The following is a 25,714-nucleotide window of genomic DNA, read 5'->3' on the forward strand; positions in this document are numbered from 1 at the left end:
CATCTTCAAATCTCTCAGACCCTTTTGCCTCCTTCTTATGAGGACACTTTTGATTATCCTCAGCTCATTCAGATAATCAAGGACAATCTCCCCATCTCATGGCCCTTAATCACATCTGCAAAGTCCCTTTAGTTGTATAAGGTAACATATTTATAGGTCCTGGGGATTAGGATGTACATATTCTGGAGGCAATTGTTCTGCCTACCACAGTCTGTCAAGAGGTAATTGTGCTTTTGATGCTGCTAAAGTGTACTGAATAGAAAATTAAAAAGTGGCAATATTTATCCAACATTTAATACTACATTGGAAAAAAGGTGTGCTGGATCTGGACATGATATATTCATATTTTTGTTATAAGAATCCTCTTCAGTGCAGAGGATGAAGAGAAACAATTAATCCAGATGCTCCAGTTTAATAGAACTAGAATTTTAAAGAGCCTGACCTCTAAATGATCTATTTCGGTGTTAACTATGATGCTTTCTGATCCATGTATTGATCTTACAGGTCATTTTATTCATAAGAGGTAGGGGCCCAGAGCAATGAATTGATGCTAGTGATCCTTCTATTTTTCTGTCATTTTAAGTAATTTAGACATTATTGTATTTAAATCAGTCCCTTTTGAGTTTGGTTAATTGGTTCTAGCTTTAGAATTTAAATTCTACTTTGGGAACCAGAGAAATAAAACCTGACTTTGAGGGCTATAAACTTGAGAACCAAATTGGGGGCCATGGTGACCCAATGGATTTAGGGATAAACTATAAGATGCCACTAGGGAGCAAATCATCTGGTCTCCAAATAGCTAATATTTATTCAGTTTTGGTGACTCTTATTTAATACCAAACACGGCAATAGTAATAAGAGTTAACATATATTGAGTTCTTAACTGCTACCACCATATTAAATGCTGTTCATATATTATCTTTAGTTGTAACCTTTTGATATAGGTACTCATAACAGCCTCATTTTACACATAAAAAACTGAGACAGAGTTTAAAAAACCTCAACACGTTTACAGAGCTTAATGTCAAATGTAAAAAAACGGATGAAAAGCAAATGAGGCCCATGAGAAAAAAGAAGAAACTTCCATATATGAAAATACCCAGCACACCAAAATATTCTCTATGTTTTACTATCAGAGGTTAGATAATATAAACATAATTTACATAATTCCATTATGACTAGTGTTGATACTGGAGATATACATCCACATCTGTATATAATTAAAGTTGAATATCAAATCACACAAGTATAATAACCAAATTAATGATAAATACTTACAGTTGAGACTAAATGAAAGGTCTCCCAAATTTATTTTATACTGAAACTAATTGGATTTAAGTTCAAAAATAATTTTATTTTCCATTTATCCTCAAATGAAAGGAAGAAAATATTTGGCAGCTATATACTTTTTTTTTTTCTTTTTCAATGCTTAAAGAAAAAAAAAAGACTAGTGTGTCTTTTTTGGTATTACTACCAAAAACAGGTTCCATGTTACTATACTAATGGTGGTCATTCATAATACATTTGTAAGACTAATTACAGAGAAGGAACTTGTGCTGACTTGATTTCTGTAAAAATGAAGCTCTCACTTTTTCTTGTCTTTCTTTCAGTAATTACTAGTTAAGAGAATGAGTTTCTTACATTTGAAACCAGTTGGTGAGGGGACTGTATTAGTTCTTTTCAGTATCTTAATTCTTTAAACCCATTTTTTTTTCACAATGTGCAAAGCATTCATTGATTATAGAAAACAAAAAGGAGGACCATGATATCATTCTGGAAGCAGTAATATTGAAATCAGGGTATCAAAGTATTTTCTGGCATTTCAGACACACAAGCATGGTAAATAAAGTGAGGCAAACTTCCTTTTGCTGCTGGTGATGAAACTCATTGTAACACAGCACCAGGGGATATAGCTGGTTATACACTGATAATACACCAAGCACTAGTCATCCCAAGGGAAAACACTAATTCCTGACATCAGATTCTTATCCATGGTGATTTAGCTTGTGACCTTGCATGTTGAAGGCACAGTTATCAGTAAGTGGTAAACTCCGTTACATGATGTGTTCTCCAATCTACCATGACTCATGAACCATATTTTATGGTGCCTGCTTTTGGAGCATGTTTCAGGTTGTGCAAATAAAATGTACCTCATCAAAAGTTAAAGAAAAGCAGCACTACATGCGATGACAGCATTGTAGAACATTGACCTTTTCACATTTATCATGTGCCTCCGATGCCTCTCTAATGGATATCTTGACATTTTCATTTGAAACGATTGTTGTGTTCTCTGACATTTTTGTCTCTGTCATCGAAATCATAGGGGTTAGCAGCAATTGTTTGCAATTACCTGGCATACAAATCATTTGCAGGTATAAGAAGCATAAAAATATTTTTTTAACACAAAATGTGCCAGGATATATCTCAGAATACCCAGATTTTGCATTTGTCTTTGTAAGTGATCTACTAGTTTACCTGATTTGATAAGCTCACAACTATAAATGTTGGAAATGTGCATAGCATACCACATTTTCTTGGGTCTAAATGTTTTTATCAAATAGAAATTGAGTTGAATGTTTATATTCCCATAGTTTTGTGGCAGTTTTTTAAAGTTTATTTATATTTTCTATTGAGTTTTAATAGAACATGAACCATGCAAACATGAACTTTAATTACATGTATGCATGTATATATTTGTTTAGTTTCTTTGTTATCTAAGATTTGAGACTGTTATCAAAATAGATTAAAAAGTAAGAACAAATAAGGAGAACATTGGAATTAAAAACATGTGAGAAAATTAATAAAGGCATAGGCAAGGTTATCACATGGAAAGGCATATTACATGACAATATAGAGTTAATAAAGGTGGGCTCCAAATTTGATTCTGAAGCTCATGGAAGGCAAAGCACAAAGGAAAAGTTACAAGATTCAAAGCAAAAGAATGATGTCTTTCATATTCTTTTATCTCCCCATAACACAGATTTTGCATGGTTAAGACCGAATGCACGATATCATGTTTAGAATTACACCCAGGCTTTAGAACTACTGAGCTACTTAACCAACTAAGAGTTCATTGCTCTATCTGTCAAGTGAGGGGAAAGCAGCATGATTTTATAAGGCTGTTGGGAAGCAAAATGGGTTAAGTTTAGTGAAATACTTAACTCAGTGACTGGAACATTTTTAGCTAATGAATATTAACTTTAATTGACTTCAACATCCTCTGGGGTAGGTAAAAAGAATACTGATGTATAATTGAGTAAAAGTATCTTTTATGACATTCAAATTAATGGGGTCCACGAATGTCATTCTGGTTTAATCAAAGGGAATAATTTAGAACACCTAGAACTCTTTCCAGAGCATAATCTACAGAACACTAGTATCATAAAATGGTTCACACACACTGGTTTGTGCACCTTGGCCCTTTACATCCTTTTTTTTTTTTTTTTTTTCAGGCTGCAGAGTCACATTAGCATATGTGGGGCTCTGAAATACCTTCTTTGAGCAACTTATTTAACTGTGTTTAATGCAACATTTTATTATTTTTTGTTGTTGTTTCATTGTTGAACCATGCATGTTTGTTTGTTTTTATTACTTAGTAAAACCATGTCTTAGTAGATAAAGTTATTAGAGTTCAGTTGTATACAATTTAGGAAACACTGCTTTGGATTATGCTCTCTGAACAAGCTTATTCTGGGCAATCTTCCATAATATTATTCCGTACAGCTCCATTTTGGAGAAGAATTAGATGGGACATATTTCAAGGTCATAGTTTTTCCAACAAATCCAGAATGCACATATTTTGTGTTACGAAGATCCTAAGCAAGGGATTTGGTTGCTGGCCAGGAATGAAAATAATGGGCTTTCATAAAACACATTCCTGAAGGAATGGTCATCATGGTCCCAAAATTTATATGGGCCAAAAAAAGACGAATTAGTTGGGCCAAAATCTTACTTAAGATATCAGTTCTGGATCCACTTCAACGTGATCATACAACTGATGCCTCATGGAAATCAACATATGAAATTTAGGGCAAAATAGTTCCAAGCCAGTTATCTACCACAGATTTACATCACACAGTCAAATATTCAAATATGAATTTGCTCTCAATTTTACTACTTAGGAAACGGAATGATTTTACCTCTTCCTGAAATACAGTGATACATGTTCCCTATATGGAATTTTGTTTAATACCTGAAAAAAATTTTTTTTCTGGGTAATAATTCTTAAATCATCTTTGTTTGGCAATAATTAAATAGAAGAACTAATGATTTTTTGAAATTACTCCTAGGACTTCCTAACAAAAACATATCACAGAAAAGTACTCACATTTGATTTCAAAATTATATATAGCTCATTCAAAGGGAGTACAAAATCATTAGTCACAAATTAAATATAAGGGAGGGGTGATCAAAACATATTTTTACTTTGTACTACTTAAAATTGTTATCATTCTGCCTGGAAACTTCTACGAACCTTCTAGTGATAGCATTAACTAAGAAATAGAGATTTTTATTTTTTAAAAATTGTGTTCAGGAAAATTTGAATAAGCTGAGTAAAGTGAAAAATAATGTTTTCCAAAAAATATTTTGGAAAAAATAATGGATCATGAACAGTAGCTGAGAACCTCAAAAGTAGAATGATTACAGCTCTATACTAGCTGTTTCTGGAGAGACACGAATAGAAGATCCTTGTTCTCACACCATGCTTCTAAAACTGGCCTATAGGTTTACAGGTTATCTCTTCACATTTCTAGCCAAATAGTGAAAAATGAGTTATAGGTAAATTTTACAACATTTTAATTGAATATGAAAACAGCTCAACGAAAGTTAACTTATCTTTAGAGGCAAATATGATTAACCTGAAAGGAATCAAAAACTGTTACTCAAATAAGTGAAGAAGATTTGAGAATTGTCTCACCAATGAGTATAATTTTTAGAATATTTGTAGTTTGGGCATGGAGATCAGTTTAAAAATATTCTAACACTAGTAGCTCTAAGAAGAACATGATTTCCTAATTACATAAATTAAAACATGGTTCTATTTTCATAAATCAAGAATGGTTACTCATATAACAAATTTGTTTATAACAGTGTATGGTCATGAAAGAGAACTCACAAAATACATACTATCTTCATTCTTAAGTTGACAAATGGCTATAGCAGTTAATATTTTAATAGTTACAGAGCTTTGAGAAGACTTCCCTTTTTGCTTATCTAGCATCAGATTCCTGTTTTTCATTGGTTTGGGAAGTATAAAGGCAATATTTGACATATGCAAGAAATGTGGTCTTGGAAAAAATTAAAAATAAAAACAAACATGGGGCGCCTGGGTGGCTCATTCATTAAGCGTCTGCCTTCAGCTCAGGGCATGATCCCAGCAGTCTGGGATTGAGCCCCACATCGGGCTCCTCTGCTGGGAGCCTGCTTCTTCCTCCCCCTGCTTGTGTTCCTTCTCTCGCTGGCTGTCTCTTTCTCTGTTAAATAAATAAAATCTTACAAAAAAAAAAAAAAAAAAAGGAAGGTGCTGTGACCACCACCCTCCTTTAAAACAAACAAGCAAACAGGTAGCTTAAAGGCTCTCATCAACTGATAGAATAAATCAGCGAGGCGACATTCCCTTAGATTTTATCCTTCTTTGTTTTAGAATAACTCAAAGATACCAACCTTTCACCATGTATTGACATTTTCCAGTAAATCTCTGTACGGTAGTCAAAATTAGAACTTTCAGAGATACTAAAGTAAACATTAGTGTATAAGCATGCCAACTACTTAAATAAAGCATGTATGGAATTCAACTCTGCCTGCTCTCACCCACCTGTGCCTTGCCAGAAGGAGGGTGCTATTCCAGAGTAACTTTAGTAAAATATTAAGAAAAGTATTGGTTTAATCCAAAAGAGGTTCATACAGAAACGGAAGCTCAAGGTTCTTGCTACGTTACTCTCACATAGACTCCTTCTTGGGTTTAGTCTCATTATCTTCCCTGACAGCTCTCTTAGGCCAGGTGCTTATTAACCTGCCTCTCTCTCTCTACCATACTCTCTCTATCTCTTTTACATGAATGGTGCATTTATGATCAATGGAAAATGCACACATTTGACCCAGCATATATTACGATGAAATTATTTCCTAAATCCTAACTTTATATTCTGCTGCTTATCCTTATTTATTATGCTTAAGATAGATATTAGCACAAAAATGCTCCCTAAAGTCCAGGGTACATATAAAGTCCTTCTCACTAAAGGAAAACAACCCACATATCCATTTTTTCCATGGAAAAAGTGAGACTACCAGAGTAAAAGAGACAACTCTGAAATACCTCCTTTAAATTTACAACCTCCATATTGGCCTACCCAATGTCTTCTGGTAGGCTATGAATGGGTAGTCAACCAAGAGTTCAATGCAATCTTGGTTCCTGCACACTTACTGTGAAAGACCTCTCATATAGTCTAGCACTTCAATATTCATTTACCGTCTTAGCTCACCTTGAGAACCAACTTTATTAGCACTTTGGAAAAGTCAAAGGTTTACAGAAAACAAGTGAACAGTGAATCAAGCAAACATCAACTTCAACATGGTTAGGGAAGTTTTGTGGAATTTTTTGTTGTACTTGTCCTACCCCACCCTGCCTCAGTGGGAGACTTGAAGGCAGCAGCCCCATTCTCAGTGTGAGAATTTAATCCCTGGCTCTTGTGGAACAGAGCTGACCTTATTCAAAAACTACTGTGTGTATCTGTTCTAAACTGAGGGCAGTATGAAGGTTTGACACAAGGCACTCATCTCTGTTTTGTCTAATGAGGAATTAAAACCAGAAAAGTACATTGCATCAAAAACTGGGGATGTGCTGTATGGTGACTAACATAACAAAATAAAAATTATAAAAAAAATAAAAAAATAAAAACAGAAAAGTGGCAGACATCACTCAAGAACACTATAAGGTTAACTGAAAACCTGTAACCGCCTGGGGCAAAAAATTACTATTGAGACACTCATAAACCATCTAAAGCCTCAGAGAAAAAGCTAGGGAGAGATTTTTTTGGTAAATTAGGGCAATCAAAAGCTTCCACATATACCAGGGAATTTAGAAAGTCACATGCATACCCAGAGCAAGGTGTATGCTCAGAAAGATCTAAGAGATCCTCAGCTTTTACCTCAGGCTATTCTACAGACTTAGTGCAAGCCTGGGTAACTGCTGAAGTATTGTGTCCAACCGAGCCAACCTGCAAAGACTAGCAGAAGTGTTTCCTTCGTTTTGTTTTTGTTTCTTTGTTCTTGGCACTCAAGGAAATATCTGTAAAAGTATTAACTGAACACGAGCTAAAGGAAAAGAGACTGTGACAATATACTATTTAAGAAATACAGTCTTTTTTGGAGGTGTTAATTAACTAGATGGGAGGATTCTTTTCACAATGTATACGTATATCAAAGCAACACAATGCACACATCATTATTTATTTATTTTTAAATTAAAGTATAGTTGACATAAAATGTTACATTAGTCTTAGGTTACAAAAGAGTGATTTGGTAAGTCTGTATGTTATGCTCACACAATTTACCTACCATGTGTCACCATAGAAAGCTATTACAGTACCATTGATGATATTCCCTATGTTTATGATGCAAACTTTATTTTAATTTTATATAGCTATTACACCTCAAAAACCTAATTTTAAGAAATACATGAAAAAGAAAAAAATTAAACATGGTCTTTTCAAAAACAGTTTGGAAAGTCACTAAACAAATGAACAACTAAAGCTTTTAACAATCAAAAAAAACAAAACAAAACCTAGTAAGCTATGTAGAGAATCTGATTTCTAGAATTATCACATTATAATATTTAATTTTCCATGGTTTTTAAATCTTTTTTTTTTAAGATTTTATTTATTTATTTGAGAGAGAGACAGCGAGAGATAGAGCAAAAGCAGGGTTGAGAGGAAGAAGCAGGCTCCCCAATGAGCAGGGAACTCGATGCGGGGCTTGATCTCAGAACCGTGGGATCAAGACCTGAGCCGAAGGCAGATCCTTAACCAACCGAGTCACCCAGGCACCCCTAAATCTTTGTTTTAATATATTTCATTATAAACTTCTATAACATAATTTAAAAAATTAATTCCATTATAGTTAACATACAGTGTTAGAGAAGTTTCAGGTATACAATACAGTGATTTAACAATTCGATACATTACTCAGTGCTCATCCCGATAAGTGTGCTCTTTAATCCCCTTCACATATTTCACCCATCCCCCCAACTTCCCTTCTGGTAACCAGCAGTTTATAGTTAACGGTCAGTTTTTTGGTTTATCTCTTTTTCTCTTTGTTCCTTTGTTTTGTTTCTTGTGAAATTCCACGTATGAGTGAAATCATATGTTATTTGTCTTTCTTTGACTGACTGATTTCACTTAGCATTATACCTTCTAGATCCATCCATGTTGTTGCAAATGGCAAGATTTCATTCAGTAGTATTCCATGTGTATTTTATACCACATCTTTATCCATTCATCTATCGATGGACACTTGGGTTGCTTCCATATCTTGGTTTTTGTAAATAATGCTGTGACACACAACAGATGCATATCTTTTCAAATTAGTTTTTTCATATTCTTTGGGTAAATAGCCAGTAGTGGAATTACTATATAATATGGTAATTCTATTTTTATTTTTTTGAGGAACCTCCATACAGTTTTTCACAGAGGCTGTACCAGTTTGCATCCCCACTAACAGTGCACAAGGATTCCTTTTTCTCCATATCTTCATCAACACTTGTCGCTTATGTTTTTTATTTTAACCAAACAGGTGTGAAGTTATATCTCATCATGGTTTTGATTTTAATTTAATTTGATTAGTGATGCTGAGCATCTTTTCATATGTCTGTTAGCCATGTGGTTGTCTTCTTAAGAGAAATATCTGTTCATGTTTTCTGCTCATTTTTAATTGGATTATCTGTATTTTTGTGTGTTGCATAAAAATAATTTTGAGTTGCATAAATTCTTTATATATTTTGGATACTAACCCTGTATCGGATATGTTATTCAAAAATATCTTCACCCATGCAGCATGCTGTCTTTTAGCTTTGTTGATTGCTTCTCTCAATGTGTAGAAGCTTTTTATTTTGGTGTAGTCCCAGTAGTTTATTTTTGCTTTTGTTTCCCCTACCTCAGGAGACATATCAAGAAGAATATTGCTAGAGCCCATGTCAGAGAAATTACTGCCTATGTTCTCCTCTAGGATTTTTATAGTTTCACATCTCACATTTAGATCTTTAATCTTTTTTGAGTTTATTTTTGTGTGTGGTGTGAGAAAGCGGTCCAGTTTACCCAACATTATTCATTGAAAAAACTGTCTTTTTCCCATTGCATATTCTTGCCTCCTTTGTTGAAGATTATTTGACTGTATAATTATGGGTTTATTTTTGGGCTCTCTATTCTTGTTCTGTTGATTTATGTGTCTATTTTTTTTGTCCTAGTTCTATATTGTTTTGATTACTATAGCTTTGTAGTATATTTTGAAAGCTGGTATAGCGATACTTCCAGTTTTATTCTTCGTTTTCAAGACTGCTTTGCTATTTGGGATCTTTTGTGATTCCATACAAATTTTGTTTTTTTTTTGTTTTTGTTTTTTTTTTAGAGAAAGTCAGATTTTTTTTTTTTTTTAAGATTTTATTTATTGGACAGAGATAGAGACAGCCAGCGAGAGAGGGAACACAAGCAGGGGGAGTGGGAGAGGAATAAGCAGGCTCATAGCAGAGGAGCCTGATGTGGGGCTCGATCCCGGAACGCCAGGATCACGCCCTGAGCTGAAGGCAGACGCTTAACCTCTGTGCCACCCAGGCGCCCCGATTCCATACAAATTTTAAGATTATTTGTTCTAGTTCTGTGAAAAATGCTGTTGGTATTTTTTAGGGATTGCACTAAATCTGTAGATTGCTTCAGGTATTATGGACATTTTAACAATATTTGCTCTTCCAGTCCATGAGCATGGAATATATTTACATTTGTTTGTGTCATCTTTGATTCTTTTCATCAATGCTTTATGGTTTTCAGAGTGCAGATTTTTTACCTCTTTGGTTAAGTTTATTCCCAGGTATTTTATTATTTCTAGTGCAGCTGTAAATGGGATTGTTTTCTTAATTTCTTTTTCTGCCATTTCACTATTAGTGTATAGAAATTCAATGGATTTCTGTAATTGAGTTTGTATCCTGTGACTACTAAATTCATTTTTCAGTTCTAGTAGTTTTTTAGTGGTCTTTTGGGTTTTCTATAGAGTATCATGTCATCTGCAATTGGTGAAAATTTTACTTCTTCCTTACTAATTTGGATGCCTTTCCTTTCTTTTTCTTGTCTGATTGTTGTGGCTAGGATTTTTCAATATTATGTTGAATAAAAGTGGTGAGTGTGGACATTCTTGTTTTATTTCTGATCTTAGGGGAAAAGCTCTCAGTTTTTCAATACTGGGTATGAAATTAGCTGTGGATTTTTCATATATACCCTTTATTATTATTACAGAGGCATGTTCTCTCTAAATCTACTTTGTTGAGAATCTTTATCAAAAATGGATGTTGTATTTTGTAAAATGCTTTTTCTGTATCTACTGAAATGATCATTTGGTATTTATCCACTCTCTTGTTGATGCACTGTATCACACTGATTGATTTGTGAATACTGAACCACACTTGCATCCCAGGAATAAGTCCCACTTGACCATGGTGAATGATATTTTTAATATATCATTGGATTTGGTATGCAAATATTTTGTTGAGGATTTTTGTATCTCTTTTTTTTGCAGTGTATATAGCTTGTTTTGGTATCAGGGTAATCTTGGCCTCATAGAACAATTTTGGAAGCTTTTCTTTCTATTTTTTGGAATAGTTTGAGAAGAATGGGTATTAACTCTTTAAATGTTTGGTAGAATTCACCTGTGAATGTATCTGGCCCTGAACTTTTGTTTGTTGGGAGTTTTTTTGTTTGTTTGTTTGTTTGTTTTTAGTACTTCTACAATTTCATTGGTAGTAATTGGTCTGTTCAAATCTTCTATTTCTTTCCAGTTCAGTTTTGGATGAACCTATGTTTTAGGAATTTATCAATTTCTTCCAGGTTGTCCAATTTGTTGGGATATAATTTTTCATGACATTCTCTTCTAATCCTTTGTATTTCTATTGTATTGGTTTTAATTCTCTTGTCATTTCTGATTTTGTTTGAGTCCTCTCTTTTCTCTCTCTCTCTCTCTTTTTTTTTTTTTTTTTTGATGAGTCTAGCTAAATGTTTATCCATTTTGTTGATCTTTTCAAAGAACCAGCTCCTGGTTTCATTCATCTCTTCTATTGTGGGTTTTGTTTGTTTGTTTGTTTCTATTCCATTTATTTCTGCTCTAATCTTCATTGTTTCCCTCCTTGTACTGGTTTGAGGTTGTTTGTTCTTTGTCTAGCTTCTGTAGGTGCAAGTTTAGGTGTTTATTTGAGACTTGTCTTGCTTCTTGAGGTAGGCCCTTCCCTCTTAGAACAGCTTTTGCTGCATCCCAAAGATTTTATACTGTTGTGTTTTCATTTTCATTTGTCTCTATTTCTTGATTTCCTCTTTTATTTCTTGGTTGACCCATTCATTGCTTAGTAACATGTATTTAACCTCTATGTATTTGTGCTCTTTTCAAACTTTTTTTCTTGTGGTTGATTTCTAGTTTCATAGCATGTGGTCAGAAAAGATGCATGGTATGACTTCAATCTTTTTGAATTTGTTTTGATTTGTTTTGGGGCCTAACGTGTGATCTATTCTGGAGAATGTTCTTTGTGCACTTGAAAAGAATGTGTATTCTGCTGCTTTAGGATAGAATATTCTGAATATATCTGTTAGAGCTATCTGGTTCAATGTGTCATTCAAAGCCACTGTTTCTTTATTGATTTTCTGTTTGGATGATCTATCCATTGATATAAGTGGGGTGTTGTTACTATATTATTGATTACTTCCTCTATGTTTGTTATTACTTGCTGTTATGTTTTTAGGGGCTTCCGTGTTGGATACATAAATATTTACAATTGTTATATCTTCTTGTTGGATTGTTCCTTTTTATGATTATAGGGTGTTCTTTATTTTTTGTTATAGTCTTCGTTTTAAAGTATTTTTGTCTGATAGGAATATTGCTACCTCAGCTTTCTTTTCTCTTCCATTTACTTGATAAATGCTTTTCTATCCCTTCATTTTCAATCTGTTTATGTCTTTTTGTCTGAAATGGGTCTCTTATAGGCTGCATATACATGGGTCTTGCTTTTTTATCCATTCCATCACCCTATTTCTTTCTATTGGAGTGTTTAATCCATTTTCATTTAAAGGAATTATTGATAGGTATGTACTTACTGACATTTTGTTACTTGTTCTATGGTTTTTCATTTTTTGTTTGTTTTTTGTTTGTTGTTGTTGTTGCTGTTGTTTTGTTCCTTTCATCTCTTGTTCTCTTCTCTCACGGTATGCTGGCTTTCTTTAGTGATATATTTGCTTTTCTTTCTCTTTATTTTTTGCATATCAGTTATCGGTTTTTGATTTGTGGTTATCATCAGGTTTACGTATCATGTCTTATGCATATAGGAGTCTATATTAAGTTTATGGTTGTCTAAGTTAGAACCCATTCATCTCTTGTTTCTACTATTCATGTTAGGATGTAGAAATAGCCTTTTTTTTTAAGATTTTATACTTTAAGATAGTTTAAGTACACAGAAAAATTAAAAGGAACGTACAGAGATTCCCCATATATTCCCTACCTCACACTTGCATAGCCTACTCTATTATCAATATCCTTCACCAGGGGGTTCATTTGTTACCACCAATGAACCTACACTGACACATCATTATCACCCAAAGTTCATAGTTTGCCTCAGGTTCACAGTGAATTCGGACAAATGTATAAAGGGCATGTATTCACCATTATGGTGATATACAGAATATTTCCACTGCCCTAAAAAATCTCTGAGTTTTACCCATTCATCTCTCCTACCCACCCAATCAACTCTTGGCAACCCTGATCTTTTCACAATCTCCATACTTTTTCAGACAATTTTCAGAATATTATAGAGTTGTTAATCCTATAGTGCGTAGGTTTTTCATATTGCCCTTTCAATTAATAATATGCATTTAAGGTTCCTCCATGTCTTATCATGGCTTGGTAGCTCATTTCTTTTTAGTGTTGAATAATATTCCAGTGTTGAGATGTACTACAGTTGATTTATCAATATACATACTGAGGGATGTTTTGGTTGTTTCCAAGTTTTGGCAATTAAGAATAAACCTGCTGTAAACATCTGTGCTGGAGATTTTTGTTTGGACATAAATTTTCCATCCCTTTAACTATGATTGCTGGATTGTATTGTAAGAAGATGTCTGGTTTTGTAAAAAACAAAATAAAACCCAACAAAACAAAAACTGCCAAACTGTTTTTCAAAGTGGGTACTATTTTGCCTTCCCACCACTGATGAGAGTTCCTATTGTTCCATGTCCTCACCAGCATTTGGTGTTGCCAGTGCTCTGGGTTTTGGCCATTCTATCAGGTGCACAGTAGCATTTGTTGTTGTTTTAATTTCTATTTTTCTGATGACATACAATTTGGAGCAACTTTTCATATGTTTATTTGCTATTTGTATATCTCCTTTGATGAGGTATCAAGGTCTTTGACTCATTTTTAAATTAGATTGTTTATTTTTTATTAAGTTTTAAGGGTTATTTGTATATTTTTGGACAACAGTTCTTTATCAAATGTCATTTGTAAATATTTCCTGCCAGTTTGTGTCTTGTCTTCTTACTCTCTTGACATTATCTTCTGAAGAGCAGACATCTTTATTTTATTTTATTTTTAAAGATTTTATTTATTTATTTGACACAGAGGGAGGGAGAGAGAGGGATCACAAGTAGGCAGACTGGCAGCAAGAGGGAGAGGGAGAAGCAGGCTCCCTGCTGAGCAGAGAGTTCAGTGATGCTGGGTTTGATCCCAGGACCCTGGGATTATGACCTAAGCCAAAGGCAGACACTTAACTGACTTAGCCAACCAGGCACCCCCAGACATCTTTAATTAAAAAAAAAAAATGTAGCTATCAATTTTTTTCATGGATTGTGTCTTCGGTGCTGTATTTAAAAAGTCACTCCATATCAAATTCATCTAGATTTTTTCCTGCTATCTTCTAGTAATTTGTATTTTTGTATTTTACAGTTAGGTCTTGATCCATTTTGAGTTAATTTTGTAAAGGGGTAATGTCTGTGTCTATACTCATTTTTTTCTTTCTTTTCTTTTCTTTTCTTTTCTTTTCTTTTCTTTTCTTTTCTTTAATATTCAGTTGTTCAAGCACCATTTGTTGAAAGGCTATCTTTGCCTCATTGTATTGTCTTCGCTCCTTTGTCAAAGATCAGTTGACTATATTCCTGTGGGTCTATTTCTGGGCTGTCTATTCTTTTTCATTGATCTACTTGTCTATTCTTTTGCGAATACCACACTGTCTCCATTACTGTAGCTTTATAGTAAGTCTTGAAGTTAGGTAGTGTCAGTTGTCCAATTTTGTTCTTCTCTTTCAATATTGTGTTGGCTATTCTGGGTCGTTTTCCTTTTTATAGAAACTTTACAATCAGTTTGTCAATACCTACAATATGACTTGAGATTTTGATTGGGGTTGCATTGAATCTACAGGCTGAATTATTTCAACTTTTAGAAAATTATTATAACTGTTTAATAACATCTTTTTTCAAGGCTAATGGTATTTTTGTAATATTAGAGTCTCTTATAAACCAACAAAAATATGTGCCTCTTGAAGTTGTGGATATGGTTTCATAGTTTTTTAAAAAAATATAGATACTCTAACATAGATGAAATTATTATCTAAGTATTCATCAAATGAACAAATGTAAAATGAGTCCAACTAGTTGGGGAGGTCTGGGAGTGTTTTTTACCCTTCTACTGAATGCTTTAAGTACCAATGGTCAAAGAGCAGAGCAAACCTAGCATATAATCCCAAAATCTGTGGATAAGCATAGGAAAAGATCAGCACCTAACAGGGAATACTTAGGAAACCAAATGCTTTTTATGTTTTCTGAAGTGTTCTGGATTGAGCTCAAAATGTAATGCCAGCATTGCTTGTCAAAAGTGTCAGTTTCAAGCAAGCCTGACCCATCAAATCACAAGGGATACATAGGATTTTTGTAACAAAGGCATTCAGAAATAGAATGAGGTGGAAGTCCAGAGTTTCTCAACCTAAGCGATCCAAACAAATGAAAACAGCTGATACATTCTGCTTGGGATTTTACAAGTCATTATAAAATTTAAATAAAACATCATGCACTGGACAAAGATGGCTGTGATTTTTAGAGTCTCCTTCTAAGATGTGGATCGATTTTCTCTGTCAAGTTGTATTTCCACATTACTTATTGTCTTTGCCCCTTTTTTCATTATCGTCTCTTCCAAAAAGTGTGACATGTTCATACTTTGAAAGGATAATTAAGAGATTTCATTAATTTTTTTAATGTGACGATCTGATTCTTCTCTTTTCATAACCAAGTAAAGAAGCAAAGAAGATAGGAAGGAAGGTTTACTCCCAGGAAGTTGGCTGAAGAAGCCTAAAGGAAAGAAATCACTGAATCCAAACACACAGGCCATTCTTTTACGTACTAAAAAGTCAGGAGACAAATGAAATAGGAGACAGGAGACCTTGGCTATACTTTGTTTTCAGATAGCCGCGTATCTTTGTCAAAACTTAAACTATAAATGAGAGATATCTCCTAATATGATCAGCTCAATAACATGAAAATCCAGGAGAAAGCTGGATATGTTACAATACTCAGATCTCAGAAAGAAAAATTTGGTACAATGCCAAACTCAAAATACACACAACAATTACGTTGCTACTTAATTTTATCCAGCTAGTCATAATGTATAGTGGTACAAATGAAAAATGTTAGACATAATGTTAAATTGAGTATTGACTCGAAAATCACTAAGATGAAGTATGACATTTAATCTTATGATCACATTTATTACATACAAAGATAATTTCCACTGTCATCTATATTGTAGATTTGAAAAATGGAACAAAATATTGAAAAAATTTCTGCCAACTAATATATATATATAGATTATTACATATAATAATTATATATTATTATATATAATAATTATATGTTATATATATAAAATAATCTATATATGATTATATAATTATATATATATAATAATCTATCTATATATATTTCTTTAGAGTTTCTCTTTAAATCCTTCCCCCCAAAATATATACAAAATGCTTTTGCTCTTTATGAAATATTCTCAGCTCAGCAAGATACAGATGAGAGAGAGACACAGAGAAAAGATCATTTAATTAAGCCATGGAGTAAGTTTTCTTTCAAGCAAGACTTCTTTGGAAATGTTAATGAGTTTAAAAGTTTAAAAAGATTTCAATGCATTTACTTATGTTTTAAAAATGGTCCACAAATTATTTTCTAGTACATATTCAATAATTCTTTTTAATCATTTCAGTTCTTCATTTTAAAAATCAAGTATGAATACATGGAAAGAAATGTTTTAGATATACATTAATATTTTTACATTTTTTTAAGACTGAGAATGCAGGCAATATATAATGATTCTACAGACATATATTATTTTAAATTAGAATTTCACATTGGTGTAAATAGTGAGACAAATTCAGCGTTTCTATGTGGTCTTTTTTTTTTTCTTTTTCCTCAAATACTATTGAACTTCTAAGGACTTCCATTTCCTCATCCGCAGTTTGTCAGAGTTGGAGAGTTTTTAAGTCCTTTCCAGTTCTAATATTTAGTGATTCAATAGACACAATTCATAAAATGTGTAATAATTATCCTAGTATTCAATTCAGAAGTCAGATATACTCTGAAATGTTATTCACAAAAACAAAGTTTCAATTTGAGAGGAAAAAGAAAAGAAACATACACAAATAACAGTTCTGTTCTGTTTTTGTTGTTTTCTTGTTTTACCTTGTAGAGATACTTAATATAAATTTTGAGTGGAATTTAAAAGCGAGATCTATGAAACCTTACCCTTTCATTAGGCACTATCTAGACACAGTTTGAAAAAAATGTGTCAAAATATACATAGTATTTGGCAGTGAATAAATAATCTATTATAACCTTCAAATAAACAGAGACAATAAAGGAAAGCAGACTTTTATAGAAAACAATTTTTGTCAAAGATATAACTATTTAATTATATAATTATTTCTAAGGCAGATGGAGAAAGAAATGCTATTTGGAGAAAAAAATAAAAATCAAGAACTTCCACGTCTAAATATGAGAGGGCAGCTAAAAGAAGAAGTAGATCTCTGGTAAGAACAGACATAAAACTTCTAAAACATATTTAAAAATCAGTTTGAAACACGAAAACAAAACAAGAAACATTGAAAGGATGTAAGAGGCCCAAACACTCGAGTCAATGGAAAAGTAATATTCAGTTCTGATATTTTTCCTCAAGGTGTCTGCTAATTACCAAGTTGGTTTAGATTCCAGAGGGTGAGAAAATGAACACAAAATACAGACCAAAAATGAGAATCTTTCTGCCCTTTTTTATTGCCAAGGAGGCAATGGAAGGTAATTCAGGAATTGTCAAAGACAAGGGGCCCTGACAAACACCCAAGATTTTCACTTCGAAGCGCTGAAGAGCTATATAGTGTAGGAGCAAAACCAAATTTAATTTCTTACAAAGACTGAAAACACAGCTTTGAATTAGCTCAATCCTTTGTGGGAGAAAGGTAGTTTATCTGTATTCTAATTGTATCTAAATTGTACCTAGTTGTATCTCAACGTAGGCCATAATTACTAAGCGTTCCAATACACAGGGTCAAGACAACATTAGACTATCTTGTAAAAGGAACTGCGGGTGATTGGGATACGGAGGTGTGAGATGTAGGTTTTTAACGGGCTGTCGAGAGTTTAACTAAGTTACTCCATGCTACTGCTGCTTAGTCATTGATTTTGTTTGGCCCGGCAGTCTAAGGGGAGCCTTCCACTGACACTAGTCCCTCATGTTACCACATGCCCTAGATAACAGTCTGCAGAGTCAAAAGCAAATGTAAGTCCTGACAGAACTTTTCCAACAGCCTTGGTGATCAGCAGCCTCCCTTGCCTCCCCAGGCCTTCTCCTTGGACACCTCTGTTACAGCCCCCATGGAGCTCACCCGAATCTTTTTCTTTTTGGTCTGAATTGACCGATCCTTAGCCCACAAATATAACATTTCACCTAAGGGCCCTAATAAAGTCATGTACCTCAGGTCCTGCCTATGTCTCTGCCTGCATTTGCCTTGACCTCCTTGTGCAGCCCCCCAAGACATGCTAGTTACTTCCTCCAGGACCTGTGAGTAAACTTCCCTATTTCAATTTCTTTTGTGGTCTTTTGTTGAATCAGGCTCACTATCCAGCACCCTGTGGCTCCACTTAACAAATGTCAAGTTAAAAAAAAAAAAAAGTTAATTTAACAAAGTCATAAGATACTGTGGTTAATATGTCCAAAAAATCAGGAGAAAAGTGGATAATTTCAGTGGAGAACAAAATCTTTAAAAAACTGAATTAGAATTCTAGAACTCAAAATATATATTAACTGAAATTATGAACCAAATTGGTGAGTTTGGCAGTAAACCAGATACTTCTAAAAAGAGAATTAGTAAATACAAATATAAATCAACAAAAAACATTCAAATAAAGCATACAGAGAAAACAAAAGAAGAAAACATAAAGAACAGAATGAGAGAAATAGAGACATATTGTACATGATTAAAACATCTAACATGCATGAAGTTGCACTCCAAAAGGCAGTGAAATAAACACATTTTCAGGTAAATAAAAAACTGAGAAAAATCAACCCTGAAAACCCCAAATAAAAGGAGTTCTTAAGGCAGTAGAATAATGATTCTGGAAACATGCATGGAAATGCAAAGAAATGAAGCAAAATGACATGGTAAATATACATGCATACCGACAGTATAAAAAGTAATAAAAAATGCCTGGGAGTTTAAAATATATGTAGAAATAAAATGCATGAAAACATTAACAAAAGGCAAAAATAGGCAATAGTAATTAAAGATAATTGAAGTTAGTGGGGGTAATTGCATTTTTCCGGAAGTGTTGAAAGCATTCATTTACACTCCACTAACTCAAATATTTTGTAAACATTAAAATTCCTCTTTAAGAAAGGTAAAATAAAACACAATTAATAAGTAATAGAGAAGAAATCATGAGGAAAGTTTAAAAAATATTTTTAAACATAATACACATATGTACATATGCACATGTTATTCTGTTATAACGTTACTTTGTTTTTTAAGAAAATTATTTATTTATGAGAGAGGGAGAGAGCGAGCATGCACAAGTTGGGAGAGGGCAGAGAGAGAGAATCTCAAGCAGACTCTCGGTTGAGCACGGAGCCTGACTTGGGCTCAGTCTGAGGACCCATGAGATCATGACCTGAGGGGAAACCAGGAGTCGGACGCTCAACCGACTGAGCCACCAAGGCACCCCAGTTACTCTGGTGGTTTTTAACGAACTCTTCTTTCATGCTTTTACAGCTTTATTCCACCTACTCCCCCTGAATCTGGTCAGGCCTGTCACTTATTTGAAATGATTCCAAAAGTAGACAAGAAAGAACAGAGAAAGTAACATAAAACAAGTGAAGCCACAACAAAAAGGCACGGTAGTGGAATAAAATGCAGACACTAACAATAACATTAAATGTAAATGGACAAAATGCATCAATTAAAAGACAAAAAAAGTTAAACTGGCTTGAAAAACAAAACCCATTATGTGATGCTTATAAGAAATGTATCCTGTTTACTTAAAGATACAGAAAGGTTAAAATAAACGGTGTAAAAAGATATGCCATACAACTAACAAAAGAAATTCAGTTGTAGCTAATACAATATCAGGTAAAGTAGATTTTAAAGAACAATTACTAGAAATAACTTCATCATGTCAAGTAGTAGATCCACCCAAGCAAGAGTTAACTTGTTTAAAGGTAGCTGATTGTGGGACGATGTGATATACAGAAGATATGCAATAAGTGCAATCAACAAGGTAGCAGTAGGAAACATTTAAAAAGCTTAATGTTAGTTTCTAAAGAGATTAAAAAAAATAAGCCCCCCACAAGACTGATAAAGAATAAAAGAAGGCATAAATAACAAATATCAAGAATGAAAACCAGAACATCATAGCAGGTTTTTTTTTTTATTTGTGCATTTTTTTTTATTTTTTGCATTTTTATTAAATTCTGCAAATTGAATTAAAAATGAATTAATTCCTAGTTCAAGTGATATCCAAGATCTACATAATCCATTTAAAATAATAGTCAGATATTAACTTGGTATTAATAAAATGTATTAACTAATGGTTTCTCTCCCTGAATTTTAGTCAGAGTCTCTTAACAGGTTTGAGGCTCTTTCTGTTTCAGGTGGGTGGTTCAATGGTGAGCAACTGATTTCTCTGTGAATTAATTGTTTTAAGCAAATTCCTAAGTAGACTGTTCACACTTAAACCATGTGCTAAAATGTCAAAATCTGTCTCCCTGCATCTTTTCTACATACCATTGTCTAAATATAGTTCATTCTGTAGAAAAGATAAGTTCCTTCTTATCATTATGTCACATTTTCATCTTGGTTCTAAAAAAATCAACCTAGAACAAACAAACCAAAACCAAAACCAACAACAACAACAACAACAACAACAACAAAAACCAAAAACCAAAAAACCAAAAAACCAACAAACAAAACGCAATAACCCCGTATCAACAATTTGGTCCACTCACTGAGGAGGAACCAGAAGGTGTTTCATCTTTCTACTGTATTTCTATTTGTCTAAATTTTTCTTCACTTCTCAGAGCTACATTTATTAATCTAACTTATATAATTGGGAACTCTGTGAGGGAATCCTTCCACACTTTCTATGAAACAAAACTGCCATCGACATTTATTTGTTTTTTCAACACGGTTTTGATTACAACATGACACATATTCCTCAAACAAATCAATAATCCTGTTTCTTCCATATCTTCTTACTTAATTTTCAAAGCATGATCTTGCTTAGAGAAAATATTTTTGGTTGGTTCTTAAGAACCATAATTATAACATATATATTTTTTGTCTGCCAAAAACTTCATGTATCTAGAGAAAAATTTTCATAAGGGCATGTTCTAGAGATTGTTTCTAAAAAATGTAAACAATCGTTATGCCTGTGATACCACTCATCTGATTGCTTTTTCTTGGTGTTTTTCTGCAATAACTTGGAGAGTGTCGCAATGAGAATTTCAAACAGACTTCCTTTTTTGTGAGCTGAACTCTATGTGAGATAATTTTGCTTTTTGATAGATGCCAGTTCAAAAAAGAATGCTTCACAATAAAATTCAAGGGAGTAACAATTTGTCTCTTTTCAAAAACTTAGCTAGACAGGTTGTCCCACCTGATGATGCTTAGCTTCCAATGAGTATATTAGCATCAGGGTATGTTAGCTTGCTCTTTATAGTGTGCTATAAATTCACATGCATTATCTCATTTAGTTTGTAGAACTTTCTGAAGGTCAGGCAATTGTTCTTGCGCTTCCTCATCTGCACATACAGCCCACCAGTTACAAAAACTTGCAGCTTTTCTAGTGTTTGAGATAATTTATTAGAAAACTGAAAATTGAGTGAATTGCCCAAGGTAAAAACCTACTACAGTGAAGAATGTGGGGACTAGGGGTGCCAATTCTTCTGTATTTGAAAAGTCTTGTGTATAAATTTTAACTCCCTAAATCCCAGGTACCAACAGCTTACTGTCAGCCGGAAGCCTTACTGATGATGTAACAGTTGACCAACGCATATTTTGTGTGTTATATGTATTATATACTGTATTCTTCCAACAAAGCAAGTTAGGGAAAAGAAAATGTTATTAAGAAGATCACAAGAGAAAATATATTTACAGTAGTGTAGTGTATTTGTTGAAAAATATCTGCATATAAGTGGATCTGTGCAGTTCAAACCCTTGTTGTTCAAGGATCAACCATTATAGATGGCAAAAACCAGGTTTTCTTATTCAGTGTTTACCAGATGTTCTCAGATAAAACACTACAGGATAAGTCAAAACTAATCCTTAAGCCATTCAAAGTAATTCACAGTAGATTCTTCTCCACATGCCAGCCTTAGCGCTTAATCAAGTCCAGTTCAACCAGATGGACATCCCACTCCCAGATAGACCTACATGATATTCTCCATCCTCCATCCTCTATCTTTATATATTGTATTTCACTTCATTTCAATTCATTTTGTTACACGTTTTGCCCATCTAGAATAACAAGGGCCATTTTATCATTTTTGAAAGTTTCCGAAATTATCCAGCCTTCGACTTTCTCTGCGAATCTTGTCACTATATAGATCTTGTCATTATACAACCTAGTTGGCAAACATGCTTTGTCTTTACTTGCTTTCATACAGCCTTATTTGACTTTTTTTTATACTTATTGCAATTTTTTTATTTTTTTTTCTTGAGTGTCTTCCTCCAAACTAGTCTGAAGCCATAGCTTGTTCTTTCATTAGTGTGAGGAAAGTATAAAACACTTTAAACTATCATCTTAACACGTGTGTGTGCTTTAAGGAAATTCTAGGCATGACTAATTTCTCTTTCTAAATGGAAACAGGAAGGAAGAGTACAAATATTCAATTAGCGGTAGACTCAGGAGGAGTACTTGCTGCATCTGTGATGATCTATGTAAGATTTCCCCAGAGAGCACCCAAGGATTTGCACTGATAATTAAACTTTTATTATTTTTTAAATTTAAATTTACCTTTCAAATTATTTTTTGAATTTAGTTACAGGAGATCTGACGACTCTAAAAAAAAGTTTCATTCCTCAAAAATCCATTTGAAATAATAAGATTAAAAAAAAATTAAGGACCATGTCTGCTTCTTTCTTGTGTGTATATTTGTAAGGGTGAAATATTGTAATTAAATATTACATCCAAACTCTTTTTCTGCCTGCTTACCACTTCACTGTTAACATGAGACAAACCCACCTTTTGATGTACAGTTCTGAATGATTTAAGAACAATCAATGCCTCCTTGGTCCTCTGAAGAACCCCTCTGCTTAGTATCCTCTTGGAAGGTGAACTAGAAATGGTTTATCCAAGATCCTGGCGCTTAGTAAATATAGTAAACTTTCTAAATCTTTAATTTTTTTCTTTCTCATTTCTAAAATCAATTAAAAACAACTTCCTCTTAGGAATACCATGAAGATCTGAAATCAATATATAAAACATCTTGCTCATTGAATGATTAACAGTTATTTTAATGAGGCTTACATAATCAACATTTTAATTACAAGACATATGATTTCATTTTGAGGAAAAAATGCTATTTGCTAATGATTCTTATGCCAAGGTTATCCTTAGTAGGATAGGGAAAACATTTGGAAATGCTTGCTTTCTTTCTTTCTTTCTTTCTTTCTTTCTTTCTTTCTTTCTCCCTCTCTCTCTCTCTTTTTAAGTAATCTCTACACCCAACATGGGGGCTCGAACTCACCACTCTAAGATCAAGAGTCACATGTTCCACCAACGGAGCAAGAAGCCAGGCGCCCTGGAAATGTTTAGTCTTACATTTAATCTTAATCTTAAGCCAAAAGATGGGAATTTGAACACCTAACACTCTTTATTTTCATCACTTCCCCTCAAAAAAGTACACACATCACCACAAGAGTGGCTGACTTGACAATTTCAAGTATACTGCAGAAAGCATTAGCACAACAAAGAAGGCAAAGTCGAAGGCAGCATCATCCAGTTCTAAGTTTATGGGAACTCACAGAAAATGCTTCCTGCAAAGTCAATAACACTCTTTTTTCCCTCATGGCTGTTTCTGTGAATTCCTGCAGAAATCCTTGCCTAAAGGAAGGGTCTAATTGTGCCGCCAGGTCCTCACGTCATCCGTAGCATCCCAACCCTGAAGATGAAGGGGCATTGGGAGCAATGGTGCCTGGGTGGCCCTTGGTCCCATAGACACAGCCTAGAAGTATGGTCATTTCACTGTCTAGTCCACACTCATTAGCCTCACACATTCATCCAGGTCTCTAGCTACGCACTTTCTGACCATCACAAAAGTGCAGGCATCTTTCTGGTGCCAGGAGATAGTGAACATTTCCCTGTTTTTTCACTATCTCTGGCAGGTGGGCTAGGCAGGCCTGGCTCCACTGGATTTATGGTTTCCAACTGCATGTCCATCCTCAAACAGGAGGGCTGAGTGGGGTACAGCACCCAGGGTATAGCTTCTGGGGTTGCAGACCAAATCAAAACCACTAAATGTGGTAGTGGGCGTCCAGGGCATGCACCAGGGAGCACATGGCCGCATCTTTTGTACATCAGCCCTCAAGTTCTCTTTATGCCGGAGTAGCCAACAGGGATTGACTCACTGTACCCCTCATAGGGCCTTCAACTGTCTTCTGGGTAGTCCTCAGTAAATACGGAGGAATATAATACTATGGTCTCATACATTGAGACAACATCTACGTAGGCCAGGGGAATGAAGAGTTACATAAAAACCGCATTCTAAAGGAATGTCTACATCTCTAATGCATTAATCATTATTATTATATTAACTATACTAATATTAATATAACTTACATAATATACATGTACATAAGTTTAAAATATAATTAATTTACATTTTGTTTATATAATAAAATATATGCAATGTATATTTGATTTAACTAATTTTATATTTTTAACTTTTTTAAAGATTTTTTTATTTGAGAGACAGAACAGGGAGAGGGACAGAGAGAGAGGCAAAGGGAGAGAATCACAAGCAGACTCCATGCTGAGTGCAGAGTCCCACACAAGGCTCGATCTCACGACCCTGAGATTACAACCTGAGCCCCAACCAAGAGTCAGACACTTAGCCAACTGAGCCACCCAGGTGCCCCTAAGTTTATAGTTATATAATATGAAGTGCATATTATATATGACATGTAACATATACCATATAAATATATCAAAGTACAATTATTATAGTTTAAGTAAAATATATACAATTTTTAGTGCAAAACATTTTTTATTTATTATGTGATTTAATTGATGCAACAGCTCTCTGAGAGAGGTGCTATTACAGATGTGAACACTGAAGCTTAGAGAGATTGAATAGGGATTTAGTATGTGCACCTTAGCAGTGACGCTGTGCTCCATGCCTTTCCATATGCCACCTCCACCTTTGCAGAGAATGAATAATGATGATGTCATGCCTGCACTTGCCTGTGTGCTGATGTATTGAAAAGCTCCTACCAGTAGTTTACTACCTACAAAATGTAGTGAGCATTTCTGGCCATACATTCTTGTATGCATTTTAGGCAATTTACGTCATTTTATTCTACAAAAAGCTCCACAAGAGTTATAGAGTAGAATACTATAAAGCCCTGAAAATATCCAATCTATAATACACTTAAAATTATGGATGAATCTCAATGAAGGAATAAGGCCAGCTACATATGTGGTACCATTTTCATAATATATAAACACAAGCAGAACTAATCTCTGCTATTAGAAGTCAGGATGGTGGTTACATTGGAAGGAGACAGTAACTGGAAGGGGCCAAGAGGATGCTTGTTGAGCTAAAGATTTTGATTTCTTGATTGAGATACTTTATTCAGTTTGTAAAAATCCATCAAGCTGAGTAAAACAATGGTTGGGCTTCTCTGTGTGAATAATTTACTTCATTAAAAAGTTTAACACATGCA

This window comes from Ailuropoda melanoleuca, chromosome 17, assembly GCF_002007445.2.
Source record: "Ailuropoda melanoleuca isolate Jingjing chromosome 17, ASM200744v2, whole genome shotgun sequence".
In the NCBI taxonomy this organism is placed as follows: Eukaryota; Metazoa; Chordata; class Mammalia; order Carnivora; family Ursidae; genus Ailuropoda; species Ailuropoda melanoleuca.